At 47.9% G+C, this 23,352-nt stretch overlaps 1 protein-coding gene across 5 annotated transcripts in view; it reads left to right on the top strand.

Moving 5' to 3' along the window:
• NOS1AP (nitric oxide synthase 1 adaptor protein) overlaps positions 1 to 23,352 on the top strand; it is a 167,208-nt gene that overhangs the window by 2,020 nt on the left and 141,836 nt on the right. The window contains exon 2 of one of the 5 annotated variants that reach the window (XM_030573261.1): positions 1,524 to 1,634. The exons of the other annotated variants lie outside the window; for them this stretch is intronic. The gene's annotated coding sequence lies outside the window, so the exon portion shown is untranslated. The remainder of the gene's footprint in view (positions 1 to 1,523; positions 1,635 to 23,352) is intronic. 5 annotated transcript variants of the gene reach the window in all.

The following is a 23,352-nucleotide window of genomic DNA, read 5'->3' as shown; positions in this document are numbered from 1 at the left end:
TTTAATTGCTGCTGCATGGTAAGTGTATGTTTTCACTGATAAAGGACTTGCCTCCATGTGCACAGCTCCCGCTGACGACAGTGGGCTTTGGATCAGGCCCCATATCTTTTTCCCAAGGGTTCCTTCAAGTTACAAGCCCCTTGGTGTGTAAGAGAAATTTAGTTTGTTTTGGCAAATGAGCTCTGCCCTAATTTCATCTTCTGTCCTGCTCTTTTGACATCCACCTTAGGTTTCTATAGCATTAACTGCCTAAACAAAACAGCTTAGTGAAATCTGACATTGATACTGACTTGTTCGTTCTCTTAATGACTAATAAATGTCCCATCATGTTGGGTGCTATACAAACTCAGAGTAAGACTTTTCAAAAACACCCAAGTTCCATTTACAAAATCATGTAAATTAGGAGCCTAAGGCCCTAAGTAGTTTTCACCATGGAATTTAGGCAGTTATGTCACTTAAGTGCTTTTGCAAATTGTACTTCCAGTCCCTGTCTCAAAGCTGAGATCCTAACAGTCTTACAGTCTTAATTTCTAAGAAAAGCATAAGTGGATTTAAAAACAGGAGAGAGGATGAGGGTAAACAGTGATAAGATCATGTGGTTACACGGGTTGCCTAATAAACAATTTAAGGAGTCTGATTTCTCTGCCTTTCACTGGTCCCCATTTTTAAACACTTTATTTACTAGTGAATTAATCCCCTGCCTATTTCTGCTGTTACTAGCTGCATCTCTCTGCGAGTTCAAGTCTCTTTCACCAGATATAGTTTCCCAGATACAGTGATGTCAGTGGGGTTTTTGAGATGCTGAAGCTGGGTACGCAGGGTCAGGGCCGGATTAAGGCATAGTGACTGCAGTCCTGTGATATGCTGGGACTTGTACTGCGGTGTATCTAGGGCACTGAATTGCCTTAATCTGATCCTGGGAGAACTCTTCTGGCCTTAATTCACTCCCCGCCCTGGGCAGAGCTGGGAGCTGTTATAGACCACTCTTTGGAAGGGGTAGAGTCCCAGTCCCATGTGATTGGAGGTAGAGAAGTGCTTTAGTCTTGCTCCCCCATCCCATATTCCCTCTTTGGTGAGGCACCTTCTCTGCTGCCACTGAACAGCCCAGAGGAGAGCTGGGACCTTCTGCCAGCCTCCCCTGTTCCCAGGGAGGGGACTTCTCCCAGGAAGTGTGGCGAACAGCGGGAGCCTTTCTGGCTCGAACTCCTTGCTACTGATAAGATCCTTGCCTCCCTATCCTTCTCAGCTGCCTCCATAGTGCACTACCATCCTATCTGTCTTTGTACCTCCTTTCTGTAAAGGTTCAAACATTTGTTGTTTGGTGGGCCCACTGTGCTATGCATTTTGTGGTGCAGTGTTGGAGGGCAGGGATACAAAGGGACATGAGTTTGTCCCTACAACTACAGAAGCATTCTTGCTAGTGAATCTGGTAGCAAATACCCCTCTGTGTTGGATATTTTTCAGTCTCTTGGCAGATTTGGTCAGAGTTTCACACATTCTCAACACTTGTGATTCCCTTCCAGACTAAGAAAAATTTGGTGATTTCTCCCCCATGACCTCTAACCCTGAGCAGGTGGCATTTGGTGACAGTGTCCATAATACGGATAGCTGATCATGGAGCTTGAAAAGCAAAGGTATGAAATGTTTCCTACCTCGCAATTCCGTATGGTGGGCAGGGCTGTCATGCTGAAAACAGAGGCTCCATCTGAGGCTACTTTGGGAAAACACCCTATCTGAAGTAATGTTTGTTTGATGAGCAGCCATGACACTTCACTTGTATTGTCAGTTGGTGGGAGCTAACCTGCAGAGGGACAAGGAGGGTGATGGGATGAGAATTTTCAAGGCTTCTGCAGATGAAGTTGGGTGAGCCTTCATCAAAGGCAAGCCTCTGCCTTGCTGTGCATGGCACAATCACCCCACAGCCTGGCCCCCTGGGAGGGCACATGTTCATCTGCATGGGCAATTGGCTGACCGAGGACACTGCTGTGGGTGGTGCTGAGCCGTAGAAGAATTGGTCTTGGAGCCAATCTATAATCTTCTCCTTGACTGTGTGTCATAAACAGATAGCTAAGGGTTAATGTCTCTTTCACCTGAAACACCTGACCAGAGAACCAATCAGGAAACTGCATTTTTTTCAACTTTGGGTGGAGGGAAGTGTGTCTCTGAGTTTTTTGTCTGCCTGCTTCTCTGAGCTTTGGAGAAGTACTTTTTATTTTCTAGTCTTCTGTTTCTAAGTGTAAGGACAAAGAGATCAGATAGTAAGTTCTATGGTTTCTTTTCTTTGGTATTTGCATGAATGTAAGTGCTGGAGTGCTTTGATTTGTATTCTTTTTGAATAAGGCTGTTTATTCAATATTCGTTTAAGCAATTGACCCTGTGTTGTATCATCTTTATACAGAGAGAACATTTGTATTTTTTCTTTCTTTTTATATAAAGCTTTCTTTTAAGACCTGTTGGAGTTTTTCTTTACTTCAGGGAAATTAAGTCTGTACTCACCAGGGAATTGGTGGGAGGAAGAAATCAAGGGGAGAGCTGTGTGTTGGATTGCTAGCCTGATTTTGCATTTCCTCTGGGTGAAGAGGAAAGTGCTTTTGTTCCAGGATTGGGAACGGAGAGGGGGAATCACTCTGCGTAGTTTCACAGAGCTTGTGTCTGGGTATCTCTCCAGGAGCATCTGGAGGGGGGAAGGGAACAAGGATTATTTCCCTTTGTTGTGAGACTCAAGGGATTTGAGTCTTGGGGTCCCCAGGGAAGGTTTTTCAGTGGGACCAGAGTGCCCCAAAACACTCTAATTTTTTGGGTGGTGGCAGCAGTACCAGGTCCAAGCTGGTAACTAAGCTTGGAGGTTTTCATGCTAACCCCCAAATTTTGGACGCTAAGGTCCAGAATCTGGGAATAAGGTTATGTCATGGTGGCAGCGGCGGGATATAGACAGAATCCAGAAGCCAGTAGGAATATTATTTTTTTCTTTTCTCTGCTAAGGGCTTTTTAGCAGAGAGAAACAGTTTGGTTTTAAAAGGGAACCAGAGAGAATTTTTTTTTCTGCTCTCTCTAGCAGTTTGTGGTTTGCATGTTAAGCGAGAAGACTGTTTAGGGTCTTTTGTCATGCAATAGCCCTCCCATTAGGAGGCAAAGCACTCCAGCACTTACATTCATGCAAATACCAAAGAAAAGAAACCATAAAACTTACTATCTGATCTCTTTGTCCTTACACTTAGAAACAGAAGACTAGAAAATAAAAAGTACTTCTCCAAAGCTCAGAGAAGCAGGCAGACAAAAAACTCAGAGACACACTTCCCTCCACCCAAAGTTGAAAAAAATGCAGTTTCCTGATTGGTTCTCTGGTCAGGTGTTTCAGGTGAAAGAGACATTAACCCTTAGCTATCTGTTTATGACACTGTGCGCTAGGGATTGCTGATCATCATCCACCGGAATTGCCCAGGAACAGAATTCTCTTCCTTCCTCCACTCCATGGCCAAGTGTGCTGATTGTTAACCTACTCCGTCATACAACATCCCGGTCCCCCTCTAACAAGGGATACCAGAGTGGAAGACAATCTCTTGCTCCTGCTGCCACTGAGTGTTCTGCCTTCTCCAAACATCCATGTCGAGCTGGGGCATGGCAGCCTGGGAGCCAGCTGTCTCATGCGCTGGGTGATGCAGAGCATAATACTGGGTCAGCCGATGTTCTTTTGTCTGTCTCTGGATTTCTCCACTTACTCTGCCCCAGCTGTCTTTCTACTTAGTTTCTTCTTGTCACCAGCCTGTCTGTTTCTTCAGAGTGGTGCATATTAACCTTGTTTTCTACAGATATTCTCATTTCTTCTCTTTCCTTGAAGTATTTTGTGTACTGTGATTTGCATTTACACCAAGGAGCATCTATTTGACCCTGTCTTCCCAAATTTGTGTGCTGCTCAAGAAACTCCTACTGCCATATTGCCTGAGCCATCTGTGTTCTGCATTTCTCCATCCTTTTATTAGATTGGCAGAAATTAAGTACTTATGGCTCCTCTAATTCTTATCCTGAAGGATCCCAAAGCACTTAAACAGCATGGCTTGTCCACCTCTTAGGGGAATGCAGCAGTGTTCTGCAGTAGCTTCTGTGCCCAGGAGTGGTGAGAAAATCTCTGAATAGAATGGTGGGGAATATTAGCATGGTGAAATGTAATTACCCATGTAGGAGTTTAGCCTGGAGGCCAGGGTTAACATGCCTCTTTTTCTGAGGAGTGTCCTGGGGTTGTTAATAACTGTTAGCAGTCAAGATCTGTGATTTATAGCCTCTAGGAGGACAGGAATGGCTCTCTGTGCTTCTGTAGATTCAAATTCTTAACCAGCTTGCTTGGGGCTTTGTGTAGGAGGTGAGCGCCTGAGTCTGTATTAATTGATTTTACACTCAGAGTGGTGCTATCTGCAGCTGCCTGCAAACAGCACTTGTATTAAGATACATCTCTTACCTGGAGTAATCAGTACTCTTCTGTACCCTGTTACACTCAATTCTTAATACTGATCAGTGAGCTCTGCCTGAGCGAGAGCCTAGCTGGGCCATTGGGATGGGGGATTTGAACCCAGGCCTTAGGTCACTGTTGAAAACCAGGTTTTTTGGCTCATCCGAGTCCCCATTTGTCTCCTTGTGAACCCATTGCAGGGCCTGATTGATTGGGCTGCTGGGGGCCCCACAGCTGGACCAGCAGGAGGTGCTGCGGGGCAGGACTGTGCTGCAAGTGGCTCTGGCTGCTGGTATTCACTGGCCAATGGGCTGAGCCCCACCTTGCCTTTCTTTAGTAGTACCACTTAGCTGTGGTGTAGCACTCTTTGTCACAAATGCCATCAGCACCCCATTAGACAGCCCCCCCTTTGAGATGGGGCCTTTCTTTTCCCCTTCTCTCTAGCAGCACCCTGGGGAGAACAGCAGGTGGTAGGTGAGGAAAGGGGATGGGCTGGCAGATTGCAGCATCATGGGGCACATAGAGGTGGCTGGGCCTCTAGCTCCTCAGAGAGCTGCTCCCTCCTTTGCCATTGTGTGAACTGCACATGCTCACAGGGCACCCTTTCAGTCCTCCTGGGGGCAGAATCAGGCTGGCCCTAGAGCCAGTGCACTGGTGTGGTGTTCACACCCACTTCCTGAGCAATACTGGGGCCCAAGCAGGGAAGCAGAGGTGAGGGAGTGAGGAGCTGGCCATCCTGTGATTGCCAGGAGGCAGCAGGTGGCCTAGGTGGGCAGGGGCTGCTGGTGCTGGTTGTCAGAAGGAGTAGGGGAGCAGTGGTGGGAGAGCAGTGGATTCACAGGAGCCGTTGGGAGAGGGGGAAGAGCCTCAAACTGATTGAGTAGTTGATCTTACTTGGGAGAGCAAAAGTGTGTGTGTGGGTGTCCAACTGCCAGCTGTAGCCCCACCACTTATTCTGAGCACCAGCTGCCACTGATAAGCAAAACTGGGGGCAGGGGGAGCAGGCTGGAATACCAGCAGGTCAGGACTGAGTTGCATTGACCCAATGGTGAAACTACCTGCCTGCATTTCAGCCCCTTACTATTGTTCTGCTATTAGCAGAAGCACCCACAGATTGATCCACTGATTGTGATGACTTGCTGCTCCCACCCCAGAACAAACGCATAGTACTAGTAGACCAGCTCCAAAGCAAACTGCAGCATCAGAATGTGGCATAGTCAGGGCAGAGCTAAAGAGATCTGAGTTCCTTGAAGCTGCTTGCAACCATATGGTCTGGCTTGGGAAGTCAAACTAGAGTTAAGTATCTTCCAGGGATTATGCTAATCTATTTTCTAGAGATAAATCCAGTAGTTGGCAAATCCTGCTCCATCTTCTCAGGGACAGCAATACATTTCACACCTTTTGATGTGTGTTTGCTGTCCTTGTCTCTTAGCATCACAGCTCTTAGTGCATCTGAATTTGTCTTGGTCGGGCTGATGGGAAGCAGAAAAGTTGGCTCCACAGAAAACCTTGTGAGTTTTTAGTTTTGTTCTGCACACTGTGGCTTGCATTCTAAGCATGAAATCAAAAGCCAGACCTCTTAAACTGCTGAAGCCTTGAGATAAAAGAACCCTGAGCTGCACTTTGTCATGGAGGAACTGGTGCAGATTCCTCACTCTCTCTCAAATTTTTCGTGTTACTCTTTAAATATCCATTTATTTATTTATTTATTTATTTAACAGTGCCTTCTCTGCTGCTCCTTCCTCGTTATAGCTCCCACAGTTCCTCTAGAGCAGTGGTTTTCAAACTTTTCTGAGTACCTACTTGAAGAAAATTGATGCCTGTGACCCAATGGAACTGGGGGCTCGGGGAGAGGGTTGACGGGTGTGGTGTGGGGCCAGGAATGAGGGGTTCCAGGTGTGGGAGAGGGCTCTGGGCTGGGGCAGGGGTTGGGGTACAGGAGGGGGTCAGGGATCTGGGCTGGGAGTGCAGGCTCTGGGGTGGGGCTGGGGATGAGGGGTTTGGGGTTCAGGAAGGGCTCTGGGTTTGGGGGGGCTCAGTGCTGGGGCAGGGGGTTGGTGCATGGGGTTGAGATGCAGACTTACCTCTGGTGGCTCCCGGTCAGCGGCACAGCCTGGGTACAGAGGCAGGCTTCGCGCCTGTCCTGGCACAGCGGACCGTGCTGCGCCTGAAGCGGCCAGCAGCAGGTCCGGCTCCTAGGTGGAGGTGTGCAAGTGGCTCCGTTCGGCTCTTGCCCGCAGGCACTGCGCACCCCTCCTCCCCCACAAGCTTCCGTTGACCAGTTCCAGGCCAATGGGAGTGTGGAGCCAGTACTCGGGGCGGGGGCAGTGTGTGGAGCCCTGTGGCTCCCCTGCCTAGAAGCCAGACCTGCTGCTGATCAGAGCGATCCAATGCCTTACATGCTGCAACCCACTACTGGGTCGTGACCTGAACTTTGAAAAACGCTGCTCTAGAGGATCAAATGCTTGCTTGTTAACCTCCCTCTTTACCTTTTAAAACAATGCTGCTGGAGAACAAAATCCAGGAACTACAAACTGATCCTTAGTGTGGTCAACCTCAATCATTTGAAGATCACGAGTCAGGTTCCAAAAAATCATTATATATAATCTTTTTTTTAAAGATCAAATCATATTTTTGGTCTGCCCTCTGAGCTCCCGTGGTCACCCCGATGCGTGTGTGACACTTGCATTACTGCCACCTCCTTCCCACCCCCCAATCAATTTATAGTAAGGCTGTTTTGTCCACTGTTGCGGGAGCTCTTGCTGAGGCCCGATCTTGGATTGGGGCTTCGTTGTGCTGGACGCTGTCTCTAGCTTTTTTGCCATCCCAAGCACGACAGGCAGGCTGCCTTTGGTGGCATGCCTGCGGGAGGTCTGCCAGTCCCACGGCTTTGGCATACCCACCCCTGAATTGCTGCTGAATCCACGGGACTGGCAGACCTCCCTCAGGCAAGCCACTGAAAGCTGCCTGACTGCCGCCCTCACAGCAACCGGCAGGCCTCCCCACGGCTTGCCACCCTAGACACGCGCTTGGAGCACTGATGCCTGGAGCTGCTGCTGGGCACTGTACAAATATTGCCAGGCCTTTAGGGCAGGGGCTGTCTTGTACTATCAAATGCAGAGTTTGTGATACCCACCAAACTCATTTCCTGTGGGCCCATCAGACATTTGTTAGATGGGAACAACTATTAAGCCTGCTGTGCTAGGCTTGTTCTTTAATTGGTCACCTCCAGGCAAAAGGCTCTGTGTTCTGAGGCATCAAACTCACCTATATGTGCCAGTGTGACATCTTTCGGAAGGAAGCTATTTTCTGGAAAGAGATGTTTATCAAATCCAGTTCTGATCTTTGTGGAGCTGACATGCTCTCTTTCTGTACATGCTGCTGGGAGGGATAACTCAGTGGCTTGAGTATGGCCCGCTAAACCCAGGGTTGTGAGTTCAATCCTTGAGGCATTTAGGGATCTGGGGCACAAATCTGTCTGGGGATTGGTCTTGCTTTGAGCAGTGGGTTGGACTAGATGACCTCCTGAGGTCCCTTCCAACCCTGATGTTCTATGTCTATGAGTGGCAAAATATCCTCCTCTCAGTCTGGCAAGCCCTTGATTAAAGGGACAGCTTCTATTAATGAAATACAAGTGAACATGAAATAGTAAAACAGATCCCTTCTAAATTGGTGGTCTGCAATATAAAGTCTTTGTAATATTCTTATTCTCACATGGGTTATTAGCAGGGTTTGAACCAACAACCTTTAGGTCCGCAGCCCAGCCCTCTTCTGCTCTAGGTACAGCAGTAGCTGGGGGAAGCATGTTTTTATCTTCTACTCAGACAGCCCATATAGTATGGACAATGCTAAGTGGATTACACCAGTGCCTGTAACAGCAGTGAGACACTAGGCATCAGGATTCTTGGTTGGTTTTTTTGTTTTGTTTTTTGTTTTTTTTCCTTCCTGGCTCTGGGAGCATTTCTTGGTTTAGCGGTGACTGGCAGCATTGCCAGTGTAACAACGGCCCTGTTTGGGACAGCTGTGGAGTCTGAACTTAGAACTTCTGGATGTAAAAGCATAAACCTATACCAACAGAGCTAAAGAACCAGCTTCCTAGCATGATTATGGGTTGACTACAGTTTTGTAGGGATTAATCGCTGTTGATGTTTGGTGGCCTGTGTAGACCATTATGTGAGGAAACTATGTATTGCCAGTGGTGAGCCTGTTCTGCAGAGAGGACTGCAGGCTTCAGCGCTGCCACTGAGAGAGGGATGGAGGTTTCCTATGGGCAGGAAGGAGATGCCTGGCTGAGAAGCAGCAGTACAGCTGGCAAAAGGCATGCCAAGTTGGGCCCCAGGTTACCAGGCAAATGGTGGGAATGGCCCTTTGGAGAAGGACAGGAATTTATTCAGAGATTAGTATTATTTATTGTTAGGCTGGAGTGCATAGGAGTCCTAGTGCCTTGCTGGACCAAGGCCCTGTTGTTCATAGAGCACCTAGCACAAGATGATGGTCCCTGTCCTAGAGAGCTTAGATTTGTGAGAGTGGTGTTGGCTGGGCAGCGGGAGAGGGAGTCGCATGATAAGGGGACCTGGTAGGGGACCTCCATGTCTGGTAGGGAGCAGGTCTGCCTAGTACATGGGGCTTTCAGAAACATAGAACATGGGTGTCAGCTGGATGCTCTCAGCTGTGGCTCTTTGTGTAGCAAGGGGCTTTGGCTACATGACTCAAGTAAAATGTGTTTTAAAGTCACCCCCAAGGTTTAAGTGGGGCTTGCATGGCCCCCTCCTCCCCAAGACTTAGCTCCCTCCCGCTAAAGGGAGCGGGTCCTGGTGGTGGGGTGGTTTTATTGCATGGGCTATGAGGCAGTGGAAAAGAAAGGAAGGGTTTTTTCGTATGGGAAATGTTAAGCTCTCTGTCTCCACAGGTGAGACACACACCCCTTGTATGCATGACCCACTTCTCTGGCCCCAGCTTCCCTGCTGTCTCCTCCTGTCCCTCATTTCAGGGACACTTCTTGCTCCTGGGGTTCCCTGCACTCTCCATGCTTTGCTAGTGTCCTGCCACCTCTAGAGACCACTTCTTTCTGAGAGTGCTGCTCCTTCATCTACCCCTATTTCTGCTCCTCTCTCTCCCAGGCCCTACTCCATTCCTCGCTGCAGATTCCCCTCCCCCCCTCCACCTGGGCTGAGCCCAGAAACCGGGTTACAAACATACAGAAATACATAACATTTCTCCTTGTTCTCTTAGAACAACTTATTATCTCTTAGCCCCTCATTAACTCTGCCCCAAGTACTGAGATGCCTGCTCCAGGAGTCCTATGGAACACAGCAAGTGTGGGGCTTCAGGCCAGGCTGTTAGAGCCCGGGACTGTTAGAGCCCAAACAGCGTAACATGTAAATTACAGCTCCATCTTCCAAACATCTCTCTCTTCCTAGGAAAACTCAGGCCTGGAAGGAGATGCAACAGGCAAAACTTCCAGAAAGGTGGATTATTTTTGAAGAGGATACAGGGAAGGGGGTTTGAAAAATCAGGTTTAAAAAGCAGAGCTAACTGCTATATCTGCTGTGGGGGGAGAACTCTACACCTAATTCAAGCATTGTGCTTCAGTGCTAATCAAACTATAACACAAACCCCTGGAAGCTTCCCCATGCTGGTACAGAGAAGCACATGCACATGTCCTGCTCCAGCATGTGCCCCTCCTGTGCCACTTTCTAGGTTTCTCTCTTTTCCCAACCTCTGGGCTCAGCCCTGAAGCAGGGGTCAGAAGGGGTTCGAGGAACCCAGGAAGGGAAGGGGAATGGAGCGGGGCCTGGGAGGGCAGGGGGTAGATAGGTACTTTCCAGACTGTGACTACTACAGTCTAATGAACAGGGATTAAACTCGCACTGAACTCACGGACGTCTGTGTCTACGTAGGTCTGTTTGAGCTCTTGTATCGTGCCTATCCCTATGTATAGCGAGACATAGTGACCAAGGGAGCCTCTGCTGCTTCTGGTCCTTGTTTCTTTTTCTTCTTCTCCCTTCCACTCCCAGGGGAAAACAGGGTATGGATTTACAAACCAGCCCTGTTTGTATTAGAGGAGGCAGGTGGAAGAAGTGGAGGGCAGTGTGATGTGCTCAGGGCAACTTGTGTTGCCAAGGAGATGTGATGCTAGTTAGTTTCCTTAGGTGTGATGGTTTTATGCCCAGATGTATTGCAGTGCTGTAGTCCAGATGGGCAGGAATCAACGCCTGTATCACTGAGGCCAGCCAGGATAGGACGTGCTTTCCTAGCCAGCCAGAGATGACCCAGCGCGTTGCTCATGGATGCTGCTATGTGGGAGTCTTGCATCAGCAGGAGGTCTGGGAGCTTCCTAAATTCCAGATTGGCTTGTCCATATGTGACTGTCTTAACTCAGCAATTGCATCATGGGCACAAGCTGCTCCAAGTGCTTTCCTCTGATACCCAGCATTGCTTCTAACTCCAGCCAACTGTTCTTCATCTACGAGCTGAGCTGCCCAAGGTTGAGGCCAACTTGTAGTGGGTGGTGTCAGAATGGGAAGGATAGACAGACTGGTGGGCATTTGAGCCTCTGATGTCTCCCCAGTTCTCACAGCTGGTGCATATAGCTGGTGGATAAGACCAGAGAGAATTTATCCTTATGGGATTCTGCAAGTGAGGGCTCCTATAGCAAACTCTGCATCCAATGTAAGAGCACCCCCTTAAAATGGGTACTATGGAGCAGTCTAATGTAACTTGGCAAGTAGTATGTGACTGAGACCCTTCTCTATCCTGTACTGGGGGTGCACGGAGAATTGGATGCTTTAATACTGAGCCATTAATAATCCCTCAGCCATAGCCATACCTGTACAACAGATGCTACCCTTGTGGATCTGAGGATTTAAGGGGAGATGTAGGATATGTGAGAAATAACATGTAGCCCCTCAATCCATAATGCACATGCAGAAGGTGAGTTAGGATTGCAGCTGTACCCAAGCCAGTTTGTGGCTTCAGAGAGCTTCCCCCTGGAACCTTGCTGTTCCTTTTAGTGTTGTTTTTAATAGTGGCATGTTGACCATTGCCTGTTATGATACAAAGGGACCCCTCTACCTTTCTGTTTTGGGCTTCACTTCTTGAATCTCCCCACCACCTCCACCCCAAATACTAGTTGTCAGTACTTCATCCTGTGTTGATTTCAGGTGGAGCTGTCTGAAGTTAGGATTATTTCCATGGCATGTCCTGTGGCTGTGCCATAGGGCTGAGCTGATATCCCATCGAAGCTACCAGCCTGGGTTTATACAGTCCATGCAGAACTGGATATGCCATTCACACCATCTGATGAGGCTGAGCCTGGGGCCCACTGCAGCCACGTGGCTAGGCCAGGCTGAAAAGCAAACATTTCCATACCATTCAACTAGCTGAGGTCCGACTTCCTATTTCTATGCATTCTGACCATGCGCTGTGTGATCTGACTCAACTTCCCCTCTCCTCCTCTTTAAACAATCGCTATGTTACTGGGAAGCTAGTCCCAGAGGAAGAGCAAGGGGGTGGCTGAGAGGAATGCACAAATACAAGGGGCTGCAGCACCGTATATCCTAGCTGTGTTGTGCAGATTCCAGCCCGTGGCTATAAAGCTGCTGTGGGAGGGGGGATCTGTGTGGAGAGTGATGCCACACCTGCTCTGTTCTGCAGCAGTGCAATTCAAGGGGCTGCTGTTGGAAGCTGTGTGCCTCTTCCTGCAGTACAGCTCTGGCGCTCAGAACAGCTGGGGGTAGGGGCTCAGAATACAGCAATTCCTGCAGATCCTGGGACAGCCACAGGCTTCACCCACTCATACCACCAGCCTGCAATAGGGGGCTGGGTTCAGCTTCTCTCCTTCCTCCTACCTGTCTGGGCTCTCACTCTTCCCCCTGGGATTTCCTGGTGATCCCATTGGAGCTGGAACATTAGGCTAGGCTGACAGTGATGATGGAGTAGGAATGAGAAACATCCCCCCACTGCTGGCTCAGTGACTTCCCAGTTTGCACACCAAAGGAAATCCAGATGGCATCACATCTGTGCTCTCCACCTTACTGTCAGGTCCCAGAAGCTAAGCAGTGTGGGTCTGCCCCCAACAGCTGGGAGAGCCCCCGGGACATGGCAGAAAATGCTGCTGCTAGAACAGGTGGCTCTCCCGTCTGTATGTTGGTTCTGAGCCAGTGCCTGAGCTAGGGGGTCTAGGGGGTGTTGTGTTGATTTTCAGGTGACTTAACCCTGCCGTCCTGACTCCTGGTGGTTACTAAAGAGTAGGGAACATCTGCAGAACCAGCCTCCTTCTCCAGCGCTGTGAGTAGCAATTGCAGTGTGGTTGGGAAGAGGAGACTGGTAACCGCTATGCAGTCACAGGGCAGAGGGTTGAAGCAAGGGGAACAGGATTTGCCGAAGGGTTGTGTGGACAGGATGTAAAACCACAGGCTCTGGTGAAGTGGTATGTGCGGAGGGAGGCTGGAGCATCTGTTTACCAGTCCAGTTAACAAGTCCGGGAGCCCCAAAGCATCAGGAATAGGCTCTCCCTCCTCCCCCACTCATGGCATTGTGTGCGTGGCAAGTTCCCCTAAGCACAGCACACTTGCCCCACCCACGAGTGGAGCTGCAGAGGAGTCAGGCAGGCACTTGGCAGAGCCACTGGGGCCTACTTCTGGGTGCTCAGGAAACAGGAGTTTTTGCAGCTCAGTTTGGAAGAAGCATGTTGTCTGGCAGTAGAGCAGCCACTGGGGTACTGGTACACAGGCACCTTAACCTGTGAGTGTTGGCTAAGCCCTGCCTCTCTTGACCAATGTCTGAGCACTTGGAGCTGTCCTTGGACTCTTCTGAAAACACTGGGCCTGAGCATCACATCTGTAATTCACTCCACGGAGGGGAGCTACTGGGATCTTGGACAGACCCAGCTTTGCAAATCCCTTGTGTATCCAGCCCCTAGATGTGTGATCAGATGACTCCTTGCTCCTGCCCAAGGCCTTAGTGTTCCTTCTAATGGCTGTGTGTGGTATCTGGCATTTCCCAGTGTATACTGGCAACAGGAGAGGGCTGAGCTTGTTTCCATGGCCAGCATTTCTCCTCCTGCCGCTGGGAAGAAGGTGCTGGTTGCTGTAGCCTCTCCTTCCCTGGTGGATAATCAGTGGCGGGCCAGTGCTCCTCATCACTAACATCAGGGTAGTACTTTGAAGGATGAAGTGCATGTTCTAATTAATGGCCATGGAGAGGTGATTGTACTTTGCAATGGCCACCCAGTTGTTTAACTCACACATCAGGGATCGGGTTGGCAGGCTTGTTTGGGGGTGATCCCCAGGGTCAGACTGAGGCCACAGGCTTTGGGTTCTTGTTCCTCTCAGGATTGCTCCTTCCTATAGCTTCTTGGTCACGGGTTCACAGATGCTCTTCTGCCAGGGTGCTCCTGGATGGGCAGGCCTCTAGTGGGCCTGTGTAAATGGGCAGTGTTCCAGGTCTAACCTCTACACACCCTGCCCGACTGGCGGGTAGGCAGAGTGCCTGTTGTTTGGATGGTCCAGGTTGACATACCACAGGCTCATGTTGTGCTCCTCCCTGCTACCGCAGAACTGACTGGGGCAGGTTTGATGCTTGAAAAGTGAAGAAAATTCTTTCGCTTCACAAAGAATGTCAGAATCTGGAAGCTGTTTCCATTTTGTAGGAATCCAAACAGAACTTATTTTGGAGGAGGTTCTGACAATGGCTTACAGCAAAATTGCGTTTACCAAAAATTTCTCTTTTGGGGAAATGAGATGTTCCAATAACTATTTCAGTAACAGTTTCCTGAAAACAAAGACACTTTTTGAAAGTCATTTGCAAAATATCTTGTCTTTTGATGTTGCTTTTTGAGGGGGAACCAGATCAGTGGTCAGGGTCACCAGTGTGGCTAGATGTTTGGCTCTGTGTGTGTGTGTGTGTTCCCTCTGTGTGCCGCCCCAGCCCTGCACAGACAGTCAGCACAGCAGGCCTCGAGTGAACTGCCCAATGACCACAAGATATGTTAAGGGATGAAGGCATCCAGCCAGGTTTATTGTTGATGAAGCATGGTACTAGTATACCGCAGACTCTACCGGACCACTAATACATGTATGCCCATAAAAACTGACCAGCTTAGTGAACGGCGGGGCTTTCCGTTCCTCCCTAGGCTAGACAAAGGTACTTCCTCTGAGATACATCTTTCTGTCCCAACACAAACAAGTTAGTACTGCCCCCTGACATGGCTAGTTATCATCCATCACCTTGTACAGGTTGGTTCGATCAAAACATTTCTATTATGTACTGTTATCCTGACTTTATCTTTTAGGAGGGGTCACTGTGTTCCTGTTATTCTTGGGAAGTGGTTTTTGTACCATTCTTGATATTGGGATGTTCCGGTACCACTTGATATCGGGATGTGTTTGCATGAGTACTCCATGCTTAGCACTTCTTAGGAATGTGTATTTCTGCAATATCAGCCCTGTTCTTACCAGATCCTCTGAGTAGATCCTGCCTCATACCAGGCCTCTGATGCAAGGCCTTATGTCTCAGGCTCTCTTCCTACTACAGGGGGGGAAAGTTATTTGAGTAGCTTGAAGTCCCAGTGATTAGCGCAAAGGTGGCTGATCCATGCTGCTTCTGGGAGTCCCTGGCAAGTCTACTTGTTTTCCAAATGGTGGTGTCAGGAGGCTTACCAGGGCCTGGCTTGCCCAATGGAGCAACACAAGGGGGTTATGCTTTGAATATGTGGGTTGCTAATTGGCAGCCGTCCATCTCTGGGAGTTGGGTGCTGTGTTGTCTTTTCTCACCAGCTGCTGTACCTCTCCTTCTCTGGCACCCTCAAGGGCCGAATGGACCACCTCAAGAGCCAGACTGTAGGAGATTGCCCACCCACTCACTTGGCTGGGAGGAGGACATGCTTTGCTTCCAGCATAAGGGAATGGGGTTTGCCAGATGGGCATGTGCCTGCACTCCACTAAGCTAGCTGCATTCTTTCCACTCTGTGAACGTGTACGCTCTGCTGAGAGCCCCATTTAATTTCTCTGAGGCCTGGGGTCTCGCCTTGCCCTGGGCTGGGCATCAGCAAGGGGAGCAGCAGGGGTGCTCAGCCAGGCTGTTCTGGTAGCACAGTGGTGATGTCAGCAGCGAGTGGGGCTGCAAATACACCCTGCAGAATTGGTGCTTTGTGTTTGCTTGTCCGTGACTCTGGGTGATGTAGCTCAAAGCAGCTCCTGGGGTTTGCAATGTGACTGCTGCCTTTGTATCATTGCCAGAGTGCCTCATTATAGAAAAGATTCCCGCCCCATGGCCCGTTCATATGGCGCTTCCTTCTAATTGGCATGATGGGAGGGCTGAGCCAGACGAGGTCTGTGTGGAGAATATCGCTGCTGGAGACCGAACAGGAGTGCCTGAACATGCCTGGCACTGTGCCAATGAACCCATTGATGTGACCTCTCTTCACAGCGCAGGCTGCCAGCTAAAAGTGCCTGGTGGCCCTGGCTGTTGTCTAATCCAGCAGCATTGCTGCCTGCGGAAAAGACCAGGACAGCAATAGCAAGTGTGACTCTTGGTTGGGATTGAGTGTTGTTGGCAAAGCTGTGTGCAGAGTCCTTCCATGCCAGAGTTCCCCAAACTTCCTGCTAGCATTTCAGGTGCATTCTGTCTTTCCACTTCTCTGTCTGTCACAGCAAGCGGCTTAGAACTTGGCCTCTGCAACATGCTCCTGGACAGGGATTAAACTGGAGTCTGTGCTGACTGACAGGAGGTGCCACGCTCTGGGAGCATTGCAAGGGCACAGACCTGCCCCATAGTGTGCTGGAGGTAGAGTAGGCCTAGGGGGCAGGGACACTACTTAGATGCCCCAGCTTTGTCTATGTGAAAGCTGCTGCCTGGAGAGATGAGCGTGAGGAGTGCTGATGGAGAAAGGGGGTCGGTAGGCTTCCAGCTGGAGATGGAGTTCATCCAGCCATCTCTGTCCTCTCAGCACCTGGATGCCTGCCTGCCTTGCCGTGGCCACAGGGGCTACTTTGACCAAACTAGGAAGGCTTCACCTGCTTGTGTTTGCCCTCACTCTCCTCACATGGGGCTGAGATGTCACCATGAAGGATCGTTTGTTCACAGGACATGAAAGGTGTGCCGCCACTTGGCTCTTGTTCACTCCTGAAATGAGGCTGCGGATTTAAAAGCGATTATTCCTAAAAGCCCAGATGTTGGCAAGCTGCATCCTGAGCCTTCTGTGTGCTGTGCACATCTGGCTTCTCTTAATACCCTGCAGGCTTTGCAGAGGGCTGGTTCTTCGCTGGTTTGCTTTGTCAAACCACTTGCACACACAACTTCATGTTCCTACCTTTGTCCTGAGCCGCTCCCCTCCTCCTCCAGCTCGCCGAGTCCTGGTTGTTCACAGCTCCCTATCCAACCGGGCCCCTGAAATCTACAGCTCCAACACTCTGCACACAGTGCTAACAGAGACCAGCCAGCAGAGGATCGGGGCCACAGTGAGCTTGTTGAGCCCATTCTTGTCCTGTGTTTAATAACTGAAAGCAACAAGGCATCCCTGGGAGCTCCAGAACCCCAGACCAAGGTTCATGAGTGTCAAAGGGCAAGGGCCTCCCATCTTGTAATGTAGCACTAAGGTAGAGTGAGTTCTTCACTGGCCCAACCCCACTTTCCGTGGTGGGGCCAGCTAAACCTGCATGTGGTTAGGATATGGATTTTTCTGCATGACCTGGAGCGATGGTTCCTTTAATAGCAGAAGGCAACCAAGAAATTAAGACTGCTACTTTGATTATCCCATATGGTACCCTGCGTGCCACCAACCCCAAGTCGAAGTATTGTACAAACACTAGTATTTTGTCTCAAGCATCCTGTGGGGTAGATGAATATTATGTCATTAGCAACAAAAAATGTTGACCATAGTTACAGGACAGAGGATTTTATCCTGAGAAGCAGGGACTCTGGCAAAGATTTAGGGGTCATGGTGTATAATCAACTGAACATAAGCTCCCAGTGTGACATGGTGGCCAAAAGAGCTAATGCAATCCTGGGATGCATCAACAAAGGAATGTCAAGTAGGAGCAGAGAGGTTGTTTTACCTCTGTTTTGGGTTCTGGTGCTACTGTTGCTGGGAATCCTGTGTCCAGTTCTGATTTCTACAATTCAAGAATGTAAGTAAGGTTCAGAGAAAAGCCATGAGAATGATTAAAGGATTAGAAAACCTGCCCTGTAGTGATAGGCTCAAAGAGCTCCATCTGTTTAGTTTATAGAGAAAGCTAAGGGGTGACTTGGTAACAGTAGACAAATGCCTACCTGGGGGACAAATAACTGGTTCTTCAGTCTAGGAGAAAAAGGTATAACAATCTGATGGCTGAAAATTGAATCTAGACAAATTCAGATTGGAAATAAGGCATAAATTTGTAATAGTGAGAGTAATTAACCACTGGAACAATTTACCAAGGGTTGTGGTGGATTCTTTGGGTACGTCTACACTACAGGAGAATTTCGAATTAACTTAAACCAGTTTTATTAAACGGATATTATAAAGTTGATTGCACGCGTCCACACTAGGCACATTAATTCGGCGGTGTGCGTCCATGGTCCGAGGCTAACATTGATTTCCGGAGTGTTGCACTGTGGGTAGCTATCACTATAACTATCTGGCTAATAACTTTGATTTGCAGCCACACTAATCCTAAATCGATATGTTAATATCAATTTTAGCATTACTCCTCTCGTTGGGGAGGAGTACAGAAATTGATTTTAAGAGCCCTTTAAATTGATTTAAAGTGCATTGTAGTGTGGACGGGTACAGCGTTAAAATCGATTTAACACTGTTAAAATCGGTTTAACAGCGTAGTTTGGACCAGGCCTTTTTCACCGACAATGCTTAAATCAAGACTGGATGTTTGTCTACAAGATCTGGTCTAGGAACTATTTTGGGCAGTTGTCTGGCCTGTGCAATACAGGAGCTCAGACTAGATAATCGGAATGGTCCCTTCTGGCCTTGGAATCTATGAATCAGTGAATTATTCCACATTACAGGTTGGGAGGAAAGTGTTAATCACTCAGTATGAATCTGAACAATCAGAGCTGGTAATAGAATGGAAGAGTCCTGACTTGCAGTCCCATGTTTCAACCACTGGACAGGCTGTGCTGCTATGTACATACATCTCCTGCTTTGGGACATCTGTCTCCAACTTCAGTGGAGGGAGATCAGATAAAATGAGGCTTCTCATTTTTAATTTTTCTGCTGCTCCTGATGTTCTCACGTCTCTCCTTTCTGCCCCAGCCACGTTCCTGGCTCCTCACCTCAGTCCTTACGCTAGTGTCTTCCACACCATTTGCTTCCTCTGTGCTGCCACACCTCTTCCCAGCTTTGAGATTCACTGTGGCCAGCGTGAAACCTAAAGGAACAAAGAGCTGGAGCAGCTGTGTGTATATGGTTATCAAATGCAATTTGCTAATAAATACAGGTGGTTCCTCAGGTGCCCCTCCTCTTTCTCCCAATGTTATCTTTTGCGAGTAAATATCAGTTTTGCTCTCACCTTGTTGCATTTCTCACCCTGTGCATTTCTCTGGTCCTTGCTTATGATGGGGCGTCCGTGGCCACTAAGAAGAAACGTCACGTTTATAAGCCTATTAACGCCCATCCTCGTTGTTGCTCTGGCTTGCTGGTGGAGGCGAAAGAGGTCACAAACACTTTCCATTATAAGCTTCTGTTTTCAGAGAACTCATAACTTTCTGAAACACTGTTTATCTGAGATGAAATTTCTGTGCTTGTTCTCTGTTCCAAAGGCCTTTTCTTTGTTTAAAAATAACTTGGGAAATTTAGTTCAGCCACTGGAGTTTATGGAGCGCAAAAGGTGGTAATCTCTTCTTATTTTCTAAGTTCTAACATGGTTGTGTGCATGTTTTCTGGGCCATGAGGGCAGAGGAAGAGGCATAGATAGGGCTGCAGGCAGGTGATGCTGCTGGCTACCCTGTAAATTAATTCCCAGGATGACAGGGAGTCTGTGAGAAAGGATCCTCCTCTTTGGTCCATGCTGGTTAATGCAAGGTTGTTGGTGGAATATCTACCTCCCAGAATCTGGTTAAGGGAGAGACCCAGGCTTGCATATATAGCTGCAAATCTGATTGGATGGCCCTGCTGACCTACCTTGGTGTAACCACATCCAGTTTGGGATTCAATGCAGCTTGAGCAAAGCTGGGATGGAATAGGCAGTGGTGTGGCTGTGCTGCCCACATCCACCCTGAAGTGGAGGAGACCTCCTGTTCCAAAGCTAAATCTGATTGTGCCCGTGGTGTGTTGGAATTAGAGCCCGGGGTTGAGAGTGATGAGGTTTTATGAGTTCTGGTGCACAGCTCTCCCGGCTATGCTGCACTGCGCAGTCCCAAGCCTGTTTAAATTCCTCTCCGTGGTGGCTTTGGAGTCACCAAGATAATCTGCACTTAGTGATGTAATGGTCACGCTACTGGCAGTAGTTTTAAGTGAGCTCCTGCTTCCATGGCTGCCATGGGACTATCCCATATGGTTGCAGGTTCAGCTCCTATAGCAGGTTGTGCATGAGGCAGATATCAGGAACTGTACGACTGTCATGGCCTGATATCTGCCACCCCTGCTCTGAGATCAGAGCACCTTCCCCATGTCTGTGTGAGAGACCTGTTCAGATGGCTTTGTGAAGAGTGATGTTCTCTTGCTAGGTCGCTTGGAGGCTTTGATGGGGCTTTCCAATAATCTTTTATCTTCCACTACTGATAGTGTGGTCACTAGAGGCCCTCTTCCCTGGCTCCATCCTCACCGGGCACTGTAACTCAGGGATAGCCTATGACAGAGGAAGCAGGGGGAGGAGGTGATGGTATACCCAAGGTAGAAGGCCGTTACTGAAGCAGGCAGAGTGCACCACGGTGATCTTCTGCGCTCTGTGCCATTGCTGTGCGGGAGGCACAGGAGAGACTGAAACTGGCAGGGCCACCGGAACGACCCGTGGACTGGGAATGCCAGTCTCTGGGGCACTGTGTCTTCCCAGCACAGCATTCACTCAACAAAAGGAGAGACCATTCAAATATTATAAAGATCCTTCTTAAAGCCAAGTGTGGGGATTGATGTAGGCCAGGCATTGTGGGAGGAGGTGGATTCTCAGGGCCATGATCTGCTGCAATCCATGCTTGCATGTGCAACTGCTGTCAGAATCAAAGGCAGACTGTGTCCCTAGAGATCACACTCACATATGCAGAAGCAGCACAGGCAGCTTCTGTGCATAAGAACTGACTGTTAAAACCCCTGGGACTTGGATTCTGGCAGGGTGGATTTGATTTAAATCATGATTTAAATCACTAAATTGAATCTTTCTGTCTAATCATGGATTTCTGCATAAAAGTGCATTCTTGTTGGTTCTTAAACCTTAGTACATCATCTTCACAACTCAGATGTAGGTTTCATTTTTAGAAAGTACACACTATACATTTTTAAAGTGATTTATTTTGAAAACTTTTCAGATTAGTTTTACAGATATATCAGAAAATGAATGGTTATTTCATTTACCAAAGGTAGTTTAAGCAGATATTTATGAAGTCATTGGGAGATGAACTATCTCCAATTCAACAGGTTAATCAATATTTGGAGGATTTTCTTGCCATGCTGTATTAGGAGGAGAACATGACCAGACAGACGTTTTGAAAATTACAGGAGCGTGTCTTATTAAAGCACAATTGGATGGAGTGCAGCGAATGGAGCAGTTGTTGGATATGTATTTATATCCACACGTTCAGTGTGTGTTCACTGCACGCCATCCGATCTCCACAGCGAGCGAGACGTTCTCCATCCAGCCCTGCAGAAAAAGCAGCATGTGACCTTGTAAATCAGGCCTGCTTTACAATGCATATGCACAAGGACACAGAGTTCAGGCTGCCTGTGTATTTCCTGGGTTGGAGTGCTCCTGGTTGTATAGGGTTTGTATGGAGATTCCTGGTGGGTGGGGTTTTTAAGAAAAATTATAGAACGATGGAGTCCCATCCTGTGTAACTATCTGCTAGAGAGAAATGGAAAGAGTTTGTCCTGCAGAGTATAAGCACTTGGTGATGCAAGGACTCCTGCAGTCTCCTGAAGTGCAACATCTGAGCACTGATCATAACTGCTCATCTTCACTACTGTGAAGAATGGTACATGGCCCTGCCTGTTTCAGACGCATCTTCAGATACATTCCACATACCTGCATGCCGCCTGCATGCATCTGCATGAGTCCCCTCAGCTGTAGATGTGTACGGAACCAAAAGTATGTTGAGAGAACATATATTGAACCCAAATTTCCACATGGCTTACCTACCACACACAGGCAGTGCCAATAGTAAGAAATAAAACAACCCTTCTTCCAGCCCACCCCCCAACTGTATAACATACTCACTAGTGCACACGCCTGCACAGAACACTTCTGAACCCTCCTAAGCTTGGCAAATTGAAGTAGCTTTTCACTGGGACACTAGAGGTTGCAGCTATGATCTAAGGGCTGCCAAATGGCAAGCGATAACCACACATTACTGAGATGCTTGAGCTGTCACCCAAAAGGTCAAGCAAGCATTTATGTGATTGCAGAGGGCTGATCCAGAAGTTTGTCAAAACCAGTTTTCAGTTAGACAGTGTTTTGCAGAAAATGTTGACTTCTAATTGTAAAACCAAAATCATCTTGGATTTCAGGTTTCCATTTTTTTTTTTTTTTTGATGAAAAGTCTCTACTTTTCATGAACCTGCCCTCCATCCCCGTCTTCTGGCCAGTTGTCTCCTCCCTTCTAAATTTAAAAACAAAACTCTGTTTTAGGAGTTCAGACTGAATAAGCAAAATTTTAGCAAAAACAGTAACTTTTTGAGAAGTTATCAAATAGAAATGGGGCTTTTAGGATGGGAACTGTCACTACATACTCTGCTGATAAAACAGCTGTAACTCATACATTGTCCTTTTTAACCAGTTTTTGGAAGGAAATTAACCTAGACACATTGTTGATGTCTCAGATTATATCTGTTGACTTTGAACACGAGATGGTAGGATGGATGAATGATTCCTGGTGGAAGGATGATTTTAATTAATAATAATATCTAATTTTTAGTGAGGACTGCCAGAGCATTTGAAGTATTACGGTAAACAGATTCATAGCTGTAGGTGCTGTGATGGCATGAGGCCAAGCCCGTCAGTGGGAAAGAGTTATTGCTCCATATTTCATGCCCCGTTGTCTTATTGCTTAATTTCAGCATTATGATTCATGTACCAGGAAATATCGTAACATGGTTCATAGGCTTTGGGACTTAATCCCTGTAAATCCAGGATAGTAATAAGGGAGGAGGAGGATAAGAGGAGCTGTGCAAATCAGAAGTTTACTGTATGTTACTCAAAGTTCATTTATTTGCTCTTGCCTATGATAAACCAAGTCCAGATAACATCATTCCAACACCGCCATATTTCTTGGGGACAAGAAGCAGCATCTACTCAGAACATTCTGGGTTCTCCAGTTTTCAAATATTTTCTTCCAGTTAAGAACTCTCTTAGCAAAAGTCTGTGCCAGCTTTTGGCTATGGTGCAAAACTAACATCCCGATTTCTTGAGTTACTAAAGTTTTCTGACGAGTTAAGGAGCTAAATTCAATGTCCCATCAAGGTTTCATCCCTAGTGATTGCATTCTGCCCCTCTGTGTTCCCCCTTCAAATTCCAGTGGACATCAAATGGCTCTTCACTTCTGTCCAAAATTGTTGTATGGTGTTGCTATGCACTGTTAGTCAGCTGACATGCTGAACCCCCAGAGTTGGCTGCATTTCACTGCTGATTAAAGTGATAGGATGGTTTAGGTAGTGTTTTAGGATCCTTCAGAATGAAATTTGTTATAGCAATATACTGAAAGCTCATTTTCCTTCAAGGTGTGAAGGGTGGGGGGAGAGGTGAAAGGGTATTGCTTATGGATGC

Source organism: Gopherus evgoodei, chromosome 8 (genome assembly GCF_007399415.2).
Source record: "Gopherus evgoodei ecotype Sinaloan lineage chromosome 8, rGopEvg1_v1.p, whole genome shotgun sequence".
NCBI classification, from domain to species: Eukaryota; Metazoa; Chordata; order Testudines; family Testudinidae; genus Gopherus; species Gopherus evgoodei.
This window is presented reverse-complemented; position numbering and strand designations above follow the sequence as displayed.